The sequence below is a fragment of the Coenobita brevimanus genome, chromosome 20 (genome assembly GCF_032717465.1).
Source record: "Coenobita brevimanus isolate Jiangsu-jjx chromosome 20, ASM3271746v2, whole genome shotgun sequence".
NCBI lineage: Eukaryota > Metazoa > Arthropoda > Malacostraca > Decapoda > Coenobitidae > Coenobita > Coenobita brevimanus.
The window spans coordinates 6,448,968-6,462,500 of NC_136973.1; positions in this window are offsets into that span (position 1 = coordinate 6,448,968).

A 13,533-nucleotide genomic window follows, 5' to 3' on the forward strand; every position below is an offset into this window, starting at 1 on the left:
TTTTTTTTCTTTCTTATTTTCTTTCACTTGTAGAGTTTAGTGTTGCTCTTGCTGTCAGAACTACTGTTTCAATTCCCTTACCATAATTTCCTTTCAAGAGTAATAAATACATTTTGCAGAAGTAATTTCAGAAGAAAAAAATTATTTCCTGGGAGGCTGTGGCTTTTTGCTGGTTATATGTGTAAGAATTTTAGAGTTTATATCCCTGAAGCAGCTTTGTTGAATATTAGAGTTTTGTTCCTAAAATGCATGTAAATCAAAAACTTGGCGAAGCAGTATTATTTAGGTTGTATAGGTTTTGTATTCCAGTTATGATTATGTGTATTGTACATTTCTTCCATTATGTATATATAGAATTTTGTATAATGATAATTTGATCATGATAAAAAAAAAATGCTACTTGTATATTTCCTGTCATATTAGGCAAGTAAAAAAAGGTACAGAAAAAAAAAGATTGTACCTGGGGTTTCCTTTCTCCTCTGATTCATGTCCCACAAGATTTAAGAGCCATACTCCACATTAATTTCACTCCAGCAAGACCATCAGAATTACAAGACTGGCAGTGTTTCTCTCTCTCTCTCTCTCTCTCTCTGTAAGAAGTCTCTCCTAAACTGAAAATGTTGTATGAAGGCAGGAAGATTAAATGAAAAAATTGTCATTAGTATGAAGTGGGTAACCTCAATATTCTCTCTCTCTCTCTCTCTCTCTCTCTCTCTCTCTAATACTGATCCATCCTCCTGACCCCAGGGAGCCTTTTATGAATGTGGGAAGTTTGGTTACAAATATGAAGACAGATTATAGTCATTATTTTCCCCAGATAGAGCTAAAGCACTCCCACAAGCTGTATATTTGCATGAAATTTAATTAGCCTTAGTTATGAGGTAGAAATGAGTCTCCTTGGTTATTAGTCAATTTTCATGTACAGTAGTTGATCTGGGCCACTCCCTCAGCCTGAATATATTAAGTTATGGTTACATGAATTTCAATGAGAATTAGTTGTGAGGTAAAAAAAAAAGTGAGTGTCCTTGGTTACTATTCAAATCTCCCTTCCAGTCTGACTACACTAAGCTATTAACCAAGCTGAGAGGGCTTAGTGACCTTTGCCTGGCTAGAACAAACGTACTATAGTAACGTTATCATCATTTTCCCCCCATCTTTTTTTTAAGGTATTTTCAAGTGCTTGTTGAAGGAGGCTTTCTTGCACTCCTACTTTAGTGAATTGTTTTTAATATTACAACTCAATATTTTATGTATCCTGCCTCACCCTACCCTTAAGTGGGACAAATGGTCATGATGAGGAAGAATGTCAGGATGATTATGGTGATGATGTGAAAAAATGTCAGGATGATGATGATGATGATAATGGTGAGAAAAATCCCAGGATAATGATGATGGGGGAAAAATGTTAGGATGATGGTGGTGATAATGATGAGAAAAGTGCCAAGATAATGAAGATGGGGAAAAATGTTAGGATGATGGTGATGATGATGATGATGGGAAAAATGCCACGATAAGATGGGGGAAAATGTTGGGATGATGATGATGATGATGATGATGATGGGAATAATGCCAGGATAATGATGATGATGGGGAAAAATGATGGGATGATGATGATGATGATAATGATGGGAAAAATGCAAGGATGATGATGGGGAAAAATGACATGATGATAATGATGATGGGAAAAAATGCTAGGATAATGATGGTGATGGTGATGACAGCAATGTCCATTTTACTGTATGCTTCACCTGTTACTTACAGAAGTCAGCATAAACACCTGCCACATGTAGAAATAAGCTAGTAAATGAAATAAACTAGTAGGGAATAAATAAAGTAGCTAGAAGTAAATTAGTGAGGAAGAAGTGTTAGGCAGCCTCTTAAGCTGTGAAGATTCTGTGCCTTGTTCTCGAGTCTAGGAATCAATAACAAGGCTCTTACATCTCGGGACACAAATCAGAGGAGAAAGGAACCCCAAATTGAAATTCCCCTTTTCATGTACTGTAGGAGTTACGAGACTGCCTGCAATATAAAGAAAAGGTTGAAAAGGGAAATTCTGGTCCTCCAAGTCTCACCCAATTTTGTTGGATTTCAGTGTATACTGTACAGGAAATATAGTAGTAGTATTTTTTCCCTATCCCAGTGAAAAGGTTGGTTACAAAATATTATATGGATAGGTTAGCTGTATATATTATTTTGTATATTTATAACCGATTAATTATAGTTTTATCAAGTGTTAATTGTTGCTCTCTAATAATGCCAGTATATCCTGAAAATTAAATCTATATTAATTTGGTAGGTTTAATGCAACGAATCTGATATGAATGAAATATTTATAATTAAAACTTTTCCCTTCATACTTGAGTCTCTTCATTCCTCTCCACTCCTCTTGCTCTTTCACACTACCGTTTTCATATCATCCATGTTATTCATCCACTCCTTCCACCTTTTCATCTTACACTGACCTCTCTTTTCTACCCTTTTGTACCAATTAAATATTTCATCATCATCATCATCATCATCATCATGCACACTGTACCATCCTCATAATCATCTCAGTCACTCATCCACCTCATCTTCATTCATCTGTTCTCTCATCCACACTCACTCCACCACCCGTCTCACTCACACCTCCACCTCACACTTCCACTCACTCCACCACCCGTCTCACTCACACCTCCACCTCACACTTCCACTCATCACCTTTGCAAGTCATCCACCAGTCCACATTTCACACTGTCCAGCAAGAAAATCACTCATCACTCACTCATTTTTTTTACTCATTCCTACATCACTTTCATTTACTAGTCATCGGTTTGCCAGCTTTCACTTTCAACATTCACTTCCTTTCATGGTCACCCTAATTGGCTAGGTTTCACTCTCACTAGTTTTCATTTTCACTCTCATATTCACCCTGTCTGGTTAGCCTTCATCCTTACCATTTCCATTATCACCCTTCCACGCTTCTCTTTCACCACCCCTCATTCTCACCCTAACTGATCAATGCACACTCCCTCCAGTTTTCATACTCACTCTTTCATTGTTTTCATTCATTCCGTTCCTTCTCACTCTAACTGGCCAACCCTTACTCTCACTGGTCTTCATTCTAACCCCACCCCACCATCTCACTCACTCTCCACTCAGCACCTTTCAGTGTCATTCAACCCAGCCATCAGCTTACAGGTCTAGCTAACTCTCACTCACCTTCATTTACCAACTCAATCACTTTCACTCATCTGTTCACTTCCCCCCCACTCTCCATGTTTCACTCTCAAGCTCACTCACGCACATTCACTTTCACCCCACTCCCACCCTTTCACTCATGCCCACTCACTCACTTTCACTCTGACTCACCCACAGACTTTCATCCTTACCACCACTCACTGACTTTCACTCTGATGCTCACTCACTGACTCACTCACCCCAGCTCACATCCACCTGCACCACCACTCACTGACTTTCACTCATATCCACACTCACTGACTTTCACTCTCATCTCCACTCACTGACTTTCACTCTCACCCCACTCACTGACTTTCACTCTCACCTCCACTCACTGACTTTCACCCCCACTCACTGACTTTCACTCTCACCCCCACTCACTGACTTTCACTCTCACCCCCACTCACTGACTTTCACTCGCCCCCACTCATTAACTTTCATTCTCAACCCCACTCACTTATACACTCATTTTCACTAACTCACACACACCCCCACTCACTGTCTTTCACACCCACTCACTGACATGCACTCAACCCCTTCATAGTCACACACACTCACTCACTTTCACTTATTCTATTCACCTTCACTCCCATCCCCATTCACTCACTTTCACTCTATCCCCCACTCACTGACTCTTACATTCATTCTCATCCTCACTCACATACTCTTTCTTCCTGTTTCACCTCTCTCTCTCTCTCTCTCTCTCTCTCTCTCTCTCTCTCTCTCTCTCTCTCTCTCTCTCATCCTTCCTTTCCCCGACGCATTCTCCATCCCATAAACAAAATCCACCCTAGTCAGTCCGTCTCATGGTAAATAAATGATACCCGCTGATCACTGCCACAAACTCACACCCTAGTCTCGCATATTACCTAAGTCGCGTCCACACCAAATGCGTGCTGGTGCGGGCGGGATTTCTCACTATAACCCCTGGGAATTCTCGCCCGCATCAGCAAGAATTTGGTGGGGACGCGACATAAAACAGCCCGCTTTTACTCATCTACCCTAGCTACTCGGCACGTTATTCATTTTATTCATGCTACCTTTAGACGATTTTTATTCATTCTAGAAGCGAATTTCCAAACTAGAAGAGTGTGATACAGCCTTAGCTCGTTTTTCCCTATAAAATATTGCATTTTTGGACATCCACGCCGCTGGGTTTGGCAAGTTTGGTTATTTGGTACAGCCGAGGAAAGTTCCGCCTTATACACCTGCCTGCCAGTTCGAACCTTTATGCGTGAGACCATTCATGAAGCAGTAGCCAGACACTCAAATGTCTGGTACCACTGTGTGGGAGGGGAGAGGTTAAGCGAGGAGGAAGGCTGGGGGAGCTGATAGTTCCTACCCCTCCCTCTTCCATCCCCATCCTTCTCACGCAGTTACCAGATACATGAATATTGGCTACTGCTTCCTTACCACTTGTCTCTCATTTACTATTTCGAAGCGGTGAGAGAGCTTGTATAACACGGAACTTTCCTCGGGTGTACATGTTAGTTTGGTTAAATTCGAATGTTTAGTTAGGGTAGATAAGTAAAGTTACGAAAACAATCGGAAAAAACTTGACTGTCCAAAACTGTAAATTTACCGCACTATACATTCTTTTTGAGTTGAGTTTTATCTAGTGGTGACGGGAATAATATAAAACGTCCTCCCTCTGAAGAGGTTCATGTCTAGTTATATTCTAACATACATAACACCATGGTAACTGCAAATACTGCCTAATGCTTTCTAATACTTTCTAATGCTATCTATGCTGTTTAATGTTTTCTAATACTCTCTAATGCTGTCTTATAATTACTAATACATTCCAATGCTTTCTAATGCTTTCTAATATCTAATACTTTCTAATACTGTATAATGCTTTGTTATACTTTCTAATGCTTTCTAATACTTTCTCATGCCTTCTAATACTTTCTAATGGTGTCCAATACTTTCTGATACTGTTTAATCCTATCCAATGCATTCTGATACTCTCTAATGCACTGTATACTTTCTAATACTTTCTGCTTCACCTAGCCCTTTCATGCACGGCCTCCAATCAAGTCATTAAATACCATCCCGTACAACGCACCATGATGCACGTCGTGTCAAACAAAGGAGGACAAGTTTCCCGCCGATGTGTGTCATATTTTGGTATGTTTTTTTACCCGATTCGTGTCATGGTGCGCATTACTGGTTGTTAAACAATCTAACGACTAAAACCACCTGTGCTTGAGAGGGCTGGCTTGACTTCACCTGACCCTTCTTGCCATTATAGTCGAGTTGCTTTAATCTAACGGAACTGTGCCACTCACGACCTGAATAATAAGTCGCTACGTAAAATTCAGAGCCTTAGTAGGTAAAAATGAGTCTCCTTGGTTACTAGTCAAATCAGCACTCCAATCTGACTACACTTGACCACCAACTGCAAAAAACGTTATGGATCTTTGTGAGGTGTGAACAGAGGCTTATACTGTTGTCGGTTAAGAATGTTCCCTAACACCTCATCCTTATCGATTTATTTTTTGATGCGGCTGGCTAATATAGTTTTTACGTGATTTATGCTGAGTGTAGCGACATTTGAATTATTAAAGTGACAGAAAAGGACGGCAGGGTGTAATAAGTAAAATAAATCGCCGAGGTAGAGGTGTTAGGGAACTTCTTAACCGATAAGAATACGGAACAGGCGATTTTCCAGACGATTTTATTCATCTTAGAAACCCCTCGTAGTGAAGGGGCTAATGAAGGCTGTATCTAACCCCTCTAGTTCGAAAAATCAGTTCCCTTACACCTGTACCTAAGCGATTCATTCTGCTTATAACTCTTTACTATCCTATGTCAGTTAAATAATTCTGTCACCCCCGAACACAGTCTAAATAACGTACAAATTAATATCAGCAGTATCAAAGAATAAATCGCTAAGGAAGAGGTGTTAGGGCTGATACGAACCACGCTCTTGTTTGTTCTTGGTTCTGTTTGGTTTGCATGTAGTTTTGATGAAATAAATAAACAACCACTTGCATATTGTTTGTTTTCCTTTTTTTTACCATTTTTACACCCGCGCTAATGGAGAGAGAGAGAGAGAGAGTTATGTTTTGCTCGACGTGTGTGTGTGTGTGTGTGTGTGTGTGTGTGTGTGTGTGTGTGAGAGAGAGAGAGAGAGAGAGAGAGAGAGAGAGAGAAAAAAAAAAAATAACCACAATTTTGAACTGATCTTGACGAAACTTAGTGGAAGGGTTGAGGGTCAGCCGAGGAGTTGACCTACTGATTTTTAGAACATTAGGTCAAAGGTCAAGGTCACGGGGCAAGGTCAAATATTCCCCCTAAGGCCAGATACTGGGCGCTGATATTTCACTTTCTAAAATCCAAATCTTCCTTTCTTTATATTTCCTTTTATCTGTCTATCTATCTATTTCTATGTCTACCTACCTATATATCTATCTATCTACAAGGCTAGGGAGGAGAGAGAGAGAGAGAGAGAGAGAGAGAGAGAGAGAGAGAGAGAGAGAGATTATACTCTTGAAAAATGTCTCCAGATGAATGCATGAAAAAGACGTCATCGCAGTGAAGGGGTTAGGTGGTGGTGGTGATGATGATGAAGGTGGTGGAGGTGATGATGATGATGATGATGACGATGGTGGTGGTGGTGGTGATGATGATGGTTGTGGTGGTGGTGGTGGTGGTGGCGATCATGATGATAGTGATGATGATAATGATATTTTAAACTCATCATAAATTCTGAGATGACTTAAAGACCAGCTAATAATTATAATAATAATAATATAGTGTGAAGGCAAGACTAACATTAATCCGTCATCGTAGTGAAGAGACAGGAATGAACTAAAAATATAGGCTAAAGTTTTAAAAGCTTACTCCCAAAAAGATGACTATATTATGTTTTTCGATCATATAATGCCACTACGGGGAAGAGGCTGGTCATCTACCCTTATAGCTACTGAACTACGGTAGATGGAATTCGTTATTACCGTTTTTTAAGTCTGTGTTTTATCTTTTAATTTGTGCATAGAAAATGGGAAATGTAATGCAATCTACGTCAACATTACAATAAATATAGCCTAAAAATAAAATAATAAGGCCTGACATGCAAAATAAATCGCTAAGGAATAAATTTAACGTCCCTCTTCAAACTACAGCGAAAACTAGTACATAAATGGACCCATAAAAATAAAGATCAAAAATATACATTCATAAAGTCTGGATGACACGTGCGCGCTGACAATATCCTCGGCGTGCGTCCCTCACAATAGGACGGACACATTCTCAGGCGGGATTGTGATATTTATAAAGTTAATGACACATTTGACGAGCTGAGCCGCGCTGCCCAACGGCCCGTGACGCGGACCAAGATGGCGGCTTTCCCCCCTCACTCACTGGCCCAATTCCCCGTCAGCAATTCATAGTACTATCTCCATATTATCGCTCTATTAATATGACTAATATAAACTCCAACTTATACTATACATTGTTCAAAAGTTAATTACCGGTAGAGATGCCTGTCTGTAATAAGAGGCATGAATTTGGAAAACACTACGTTTGAAATCGAAATGTGCCGAAACGAAATTGCCATCACCTAGTTCTCTTCGTCTCATTATCAGAGTTCAATGATTTACAGAGCATTGTTATTAAGTAATTGTGTAGTGAGATACATTTTTATCAATTTATCTGTAAAAAGAGGAACGTAACTAAGGAAAATAGGTTTGAAATCGAATGAACAGGAGGAGACTTGGCACCACTGTAAGCTGGCGATTTGTTTTGGCGCCCCGACTGGTCATATGGCGGGCGACGCGTGGCAACTCTTATCTCTCATATTAAAATGTCACTGCTCACTTCCTGCTTCACCCTAACGACTCCCTTCTAGTGTGAAATATACTGTTTTTCTCGCACACTCACTCTTCATTGTCCGGATTGGGAGGCAGCCCCGCACACGCCAGCACGCACTCACACAATACACCCCGTCTCACACTCAGTCACACACGCACAATCGCCCTCACGCACACAAAGGGATACACACATATAGATGGTCATATATTTATATTCTCCCTGATTTTTTAAAAGTGCCACACACGTACATAAAAGATTTCACACATACACACACACACACACACACACACACACACACACACACACACACAAATACACATTCGAAGATTCTCTCTCTCTCTCTCTCTCTCTCTCTCTCTCTCTCTCTCCCGATTTTATTCCAATCACAAAAGTCTTAGATCTGAAAGGATTTACAAAGAGAGAGAGAGAGAGAGAGAGAGAGCATCAGGGAGACATCACATAACTCATCTCCACCCCACCCTCATGAATACGCCCCCCTCCCCCATCCCCCTTCTCTCTCCCCCTCCTCTCCCCCTCTTCCCCTTTTCCCGTCCTCACTCCCCTCTATTTTCCCTCTCCATTCCCCTCCCCTCTCTCCTTATCCTTCCCTCACTTCATCTTTCCTTCCTCTCCTCCCCTTTCCTTCCCCTTTTTCACCAACTCTTTACATCTTTCCATTCCTTCTCCCTTCTCACTTCCCCATCTCATTTCCCATCTCTTCCTATACCACTTCACTTCATTCCTTCCTCTTCCTTCACCTCCTTCACCTCATTCCTTCCCCTTCCTTCACCTCCTCTTCCCTTCTAACTCAACTCCTTCTCCTGTGACTAGAAATAACGGAATGAAACACAAAACCATGAGATGCAACAGTAACACAGAGAAGCAGTAAAACACATTTGTCGGCGAGGTACGAGAGGAGGCCATTTAAATCCGAAAGCCCTGAAATGTGGCCTTACACCCCGAGGATGTTTAGAGTATATTGATGGCTGTCTACCTACCAGGTTTCATGCCTTTATGACAAACTGTCAGGCCTGTGGCCCTCTTTGGAAGATTTTCGACATGTTGCACTTGGCGCGTGTCACGTGCCACGTGCACCGCCTGGGTGTGATGAAACCTGTCAAAAACGAATCTTAAAGAACTAGGCTATCATATGGTGCAAACCAGGCAGTGATCGGCCCTGTGGTTGTTGGAGTAGAAGCTTCTCAAAAGCGTTACGGTCGGGCCAGGCCGGGCCGGGTTCGGTCGCTCATCTATCCATCTATTTACCTAGACTGCTTCCCCCAAAGAAAGGGGGGGGGGGTAGCCGAGACAGGACGACACACTCCCCATTTACTTATATGTGAGAAAATGCCACTACTTGACGAGATACTCGAGGACTTCGCCCTCGCTCGTATAAACTAATATTTGCGTAGTGGCTAGTTAGTGGATAAATAATAGATACGTTTAAAATTCGAATATACAACTATTTTGAATCAATAAACAAAACTTAACTTCGTGTTATTTCCAGTTTGAAGTGATGCTGACGGTTAGAAGACGGTTTGAATAATAACGAAAATTCGGCAGGTATTTGCTTTTCATTTGCTGATCTTTAGAACTGAATTACGTGGTGCACAGTCTTTCCTCTTCCTCCTATCCTATAAAATTTCCATCCTTCCTCTTTCTAGCGTGTATGGTGATTTTTTTTTTTTTTTTTCTGTCGGTTTAGTCGGGTGGTGTGGTGGGTGGGGGAGAGCCTTCATCCTGTCTATCCTTGTCTCTTACACGTTCGTTAGATCTTAGTATTTGTAGTATTTTCTAACTTACCCTTGTCCTCATGTCATCTGTACTACCTATGTGCTCTTATGTACTTAAATATGTACTTCTTCACTCCTTCCTCTCCTCCCCCCTCCCCTCTCCTCCTTCCTCTCTTCGGCTCCTCCCCCACCTCTCCATCGTCCTCCTCCCCCCTTCCTCGCTCTCTCCCCTAACCCCTTCTCATCTCCTCCTTCTTCCCTCTCCTCTTCCCTTTCCCTTCTTTCCCTCCCTCCTCCCTCCTCCCTCTTTTCCCCAACCCCTCTCCTCCTCCCTCTCCTCCCCTCTTTCCTCCAACCCCCTCTTTTTTTCTTCGCTTCCTCCCCTCCCCCTCCTCTCTCTCTCTTCCCTCCCTCTTTTCCCTCCTCTCTTTCCCCTCTCCTTACTCCTTCCTTCCCCCTCTAACCTCATCCTATCCCCAAAATAAATCGCTAAAAAAGAGGTGTTAGGGGAGGGTGCTAAGCCATTTTTAGTTCCATTATTTATCTATCTTTCATTGTTTCTCTCTCTCTCTCTCTCTCTGTATCTATTTGTCAGTCTCTATCTATCTATCTATCTATCTATTTATCTACCTATCTGTCCATCTATCTATCATCTATCTATCTATCTGTCTAAATATGTATCTGTCGATCTATCTATCAATCTATCTATCTATCTATCTATCCAAGACACTACAATGGTACAAAATCAATCAATCAATATTAGGTTACATAAAAAAGAGATAGATAGATAGATAGATAGATAGATATGTGTGTGAGAGAGAGAGAGAGAGAGAGAGAGAGAGAGAGAGAGAGAGAGGAAGGAAGTGAGAGACAGGACAGACGGGAGGAGAAAGAGATGAAGGGGAGAGAGAGGAAGAGGGGGACGGAAGACGGAAAGGGGAGGAAAGGAGGGGGGGAGGAAAGAGGAGGAAGGAGGGGAGAACTGGAGCGAAAGGAAGGAAGGAGAGAAAATGGAAGGGGGAGAGAGAGAGAGAGAGAGAGAGAGAGAGAGAGAGAGAGAGGAGCAGAATAATATTAGAGTGAAGAATGAAGGGAGGGGCGAGGCAGACCCCATAAACATGAAGAATGAGCTGGGGGAGGGGAGTGGAGGGGAGGGAGAGGGGAAGGAGGCAGGAGGGAGGCATGGAAGATAGGGATATGGAGGAGGAAGGGGTAGGGGTGGGGGAGAAGGGGGAGGAAGGGGAAGAGGAAGAAGAGGTAGAAGGAAGGCATGGATGATGGAGAAGGAGGGAAGGGAGAGGGAGGGGAAGAAGGAAGAGTTGGGGAGAAAAGGAAGAGGTAGATGGGAAGGAGGGGAATTGATGAAGTGGGGGATGCAGGAGGGAAGAAGGAAGGGGAAGGGGGGATAGAATGAAGAAAAGGGAGGAATGGAGAGAGAGAGAGAGAGAGGAGGGGGTGAGAAGGAGAGACTGAGAGGAGGAAGGGAAAGAGATGGGGGGGGGAAGGAGAATGGGATGGAGGGTGTGAGTGAGAATAAGAAGGAAGGAGGAAGGGAGAGAAGGAAGGGAAGATGGAGGCAGATGAAGAGGGACAAGAGTGACAAAAGGAAGAGAAAGAATATGCTCTCTCTCTCTCTCTCTCTCTCTCTCATTTTTTGACATTACCAACATTTTCCAATATACCAGAACGTAAAAACATCTGCCAATACCAATACACCAGTCCAAAATACCCCCACTAATACCAATACACCAGTCCGGTATCAGTCAGCCCTAACGTATTCAATATGGACGGTGGGTGTTAGCGCCGAAGTGGTGACATGTGGAGGTGTATGGTATGTAGGAGTATTGGGCCTTGGGAATGAGCTTATAAAAAAAAATCCTTCACTACACTATCTCTCCGTAAGTTAAAGAGAGAGAGAGAGAGAGAGAGAGAGAGAGAGAGAGAGAGAGAGAGAGAGAGAGAGAAGTAGGAGTAATGATAAATACGGTGAGAGATGAGGAAGGAGGAATACAACGAGGAAGATGTAGGCAGAGGAATAAGGGAAGGCAGAGGGGATGTGTGGTGAGGCAGAAGTAGGAAGAGGCGCTGAAAGAGGCAGAGCTAGGCAGAGGAGAGAGAGAGAGAGAGAGAGAGAGAGAAAGAAAACCACTGTAATGCAGGGAAACACACACACACACACACACACACACACACACACACACACACACACACACACACACACACACACACACACACACAAGACTAGAAACACAGAAGAGGTTGCAAGCAGAAAGACAGTGAATCGAAGAGAGAGAGAGAGAGGGGGGAGGTGAGGCAGGGGACCATGGAGAGGCAGAGGGGATGAGGCAGGGAGGTAGGCAGGCATGTAGGTAGGCAGGAAGGTCTGACCACCCACAACCACACCCGGATATAGGCCTCTAAGGTCCTCCTCGAGCCTCCAAACTTAACCCTCCAACTCCTTTATCGAAAAACCCACCAAACTCGGAAAGACAGCCTGCCCCTTTTCTCCCCATTTCTTCTCCCCTTTCCTCCCCATTCTTCCTCCCTCCTTCCTCCTCCCACGGTCTCTCCCCAATGTCGTTTTTCCGCATCATTCGTTCGGTCGTAGGAAGAGAGGGGACGATTGAAAAGCAAGTCTAATTATGCATTCAAAGGTCAATAAAATTCTTGGTTGGAAGGCTGGGTAAGGGACGAAAGAAAGGGAAGGAAGATGGAGGGAGAGAGGGGGAAGGATATGGGGAGGAAAGATGGAGGGAAGGAGGGAAGCTAGAGGGAGAGGGAGGGAGAGGGAGAGAGGGACTATAAAGTGAGAGGGAGGAGAGATATGGAGGGTCGAAGGGAGGAAAGGAAGATAGAGAGAAGATGGAGGAAGGAAGGGAGGGAGTGGAAAGATATGGTGAGAGAGAGAGAGAGAGAGAGAGAGAGAGAGAGAGAGAGAGAGAGAGAGGAATATGCAAATATGGGAAAATTAATGACGTAAACTCCAATATATAAATCTTGGATCTCCTCATTCATCATCATCATCATCATCATCACTATCATCACCACCATCAATATCACTACTATTATCATCATCATCATCATCACTATATTCTTCATCTTTTTCATTATCATTACCATCATCATCATCACTATCATCACCACCATCACTGTTATGATTATTATTATTATCATCATCATCATCATTATCATCATCATCATCATTATTATTATCCTCATTTTCTTCTTCTTTCTTCTCATCATCATAATTACCATCATCATCTTTCATCATTATCTTCCTTTCTCTCTTCCTCCTCCTCCTCTTCATCATCATCATCATCATCATCATCATCATCACCACAACCATCATCATCATCCCTCCTTAAACACACACACACACACACACACACACACACACACACACACACACATTTCCTAACACCACACCTTTAGCTATTTATTCTTGCCTTTTGCGTCTTTTTATCCTCATGTTCATTACTGAAGCAAATAATAATAATAATAATAATAATAATAAATAATAATAAAAAGATAATTGAGTTGTAATATCAAAATAAGTCGCCAAGAATAATGTGTTACGTAATTTCACATACAATCCCGAATCCGACCAGGAAATAATTCAGTCGGCTGCCAAATTTAACCCTTTCGCTCCGTAAAATTACATGTGGAGAGAATGGAGAATGAGAGACTAACTAGGAAAGCGTATATGAGTCAGGTGGGGGAAGGAGGGAGGAGGAGGAGGAGACCGAGGATGAGATGGAGGGAT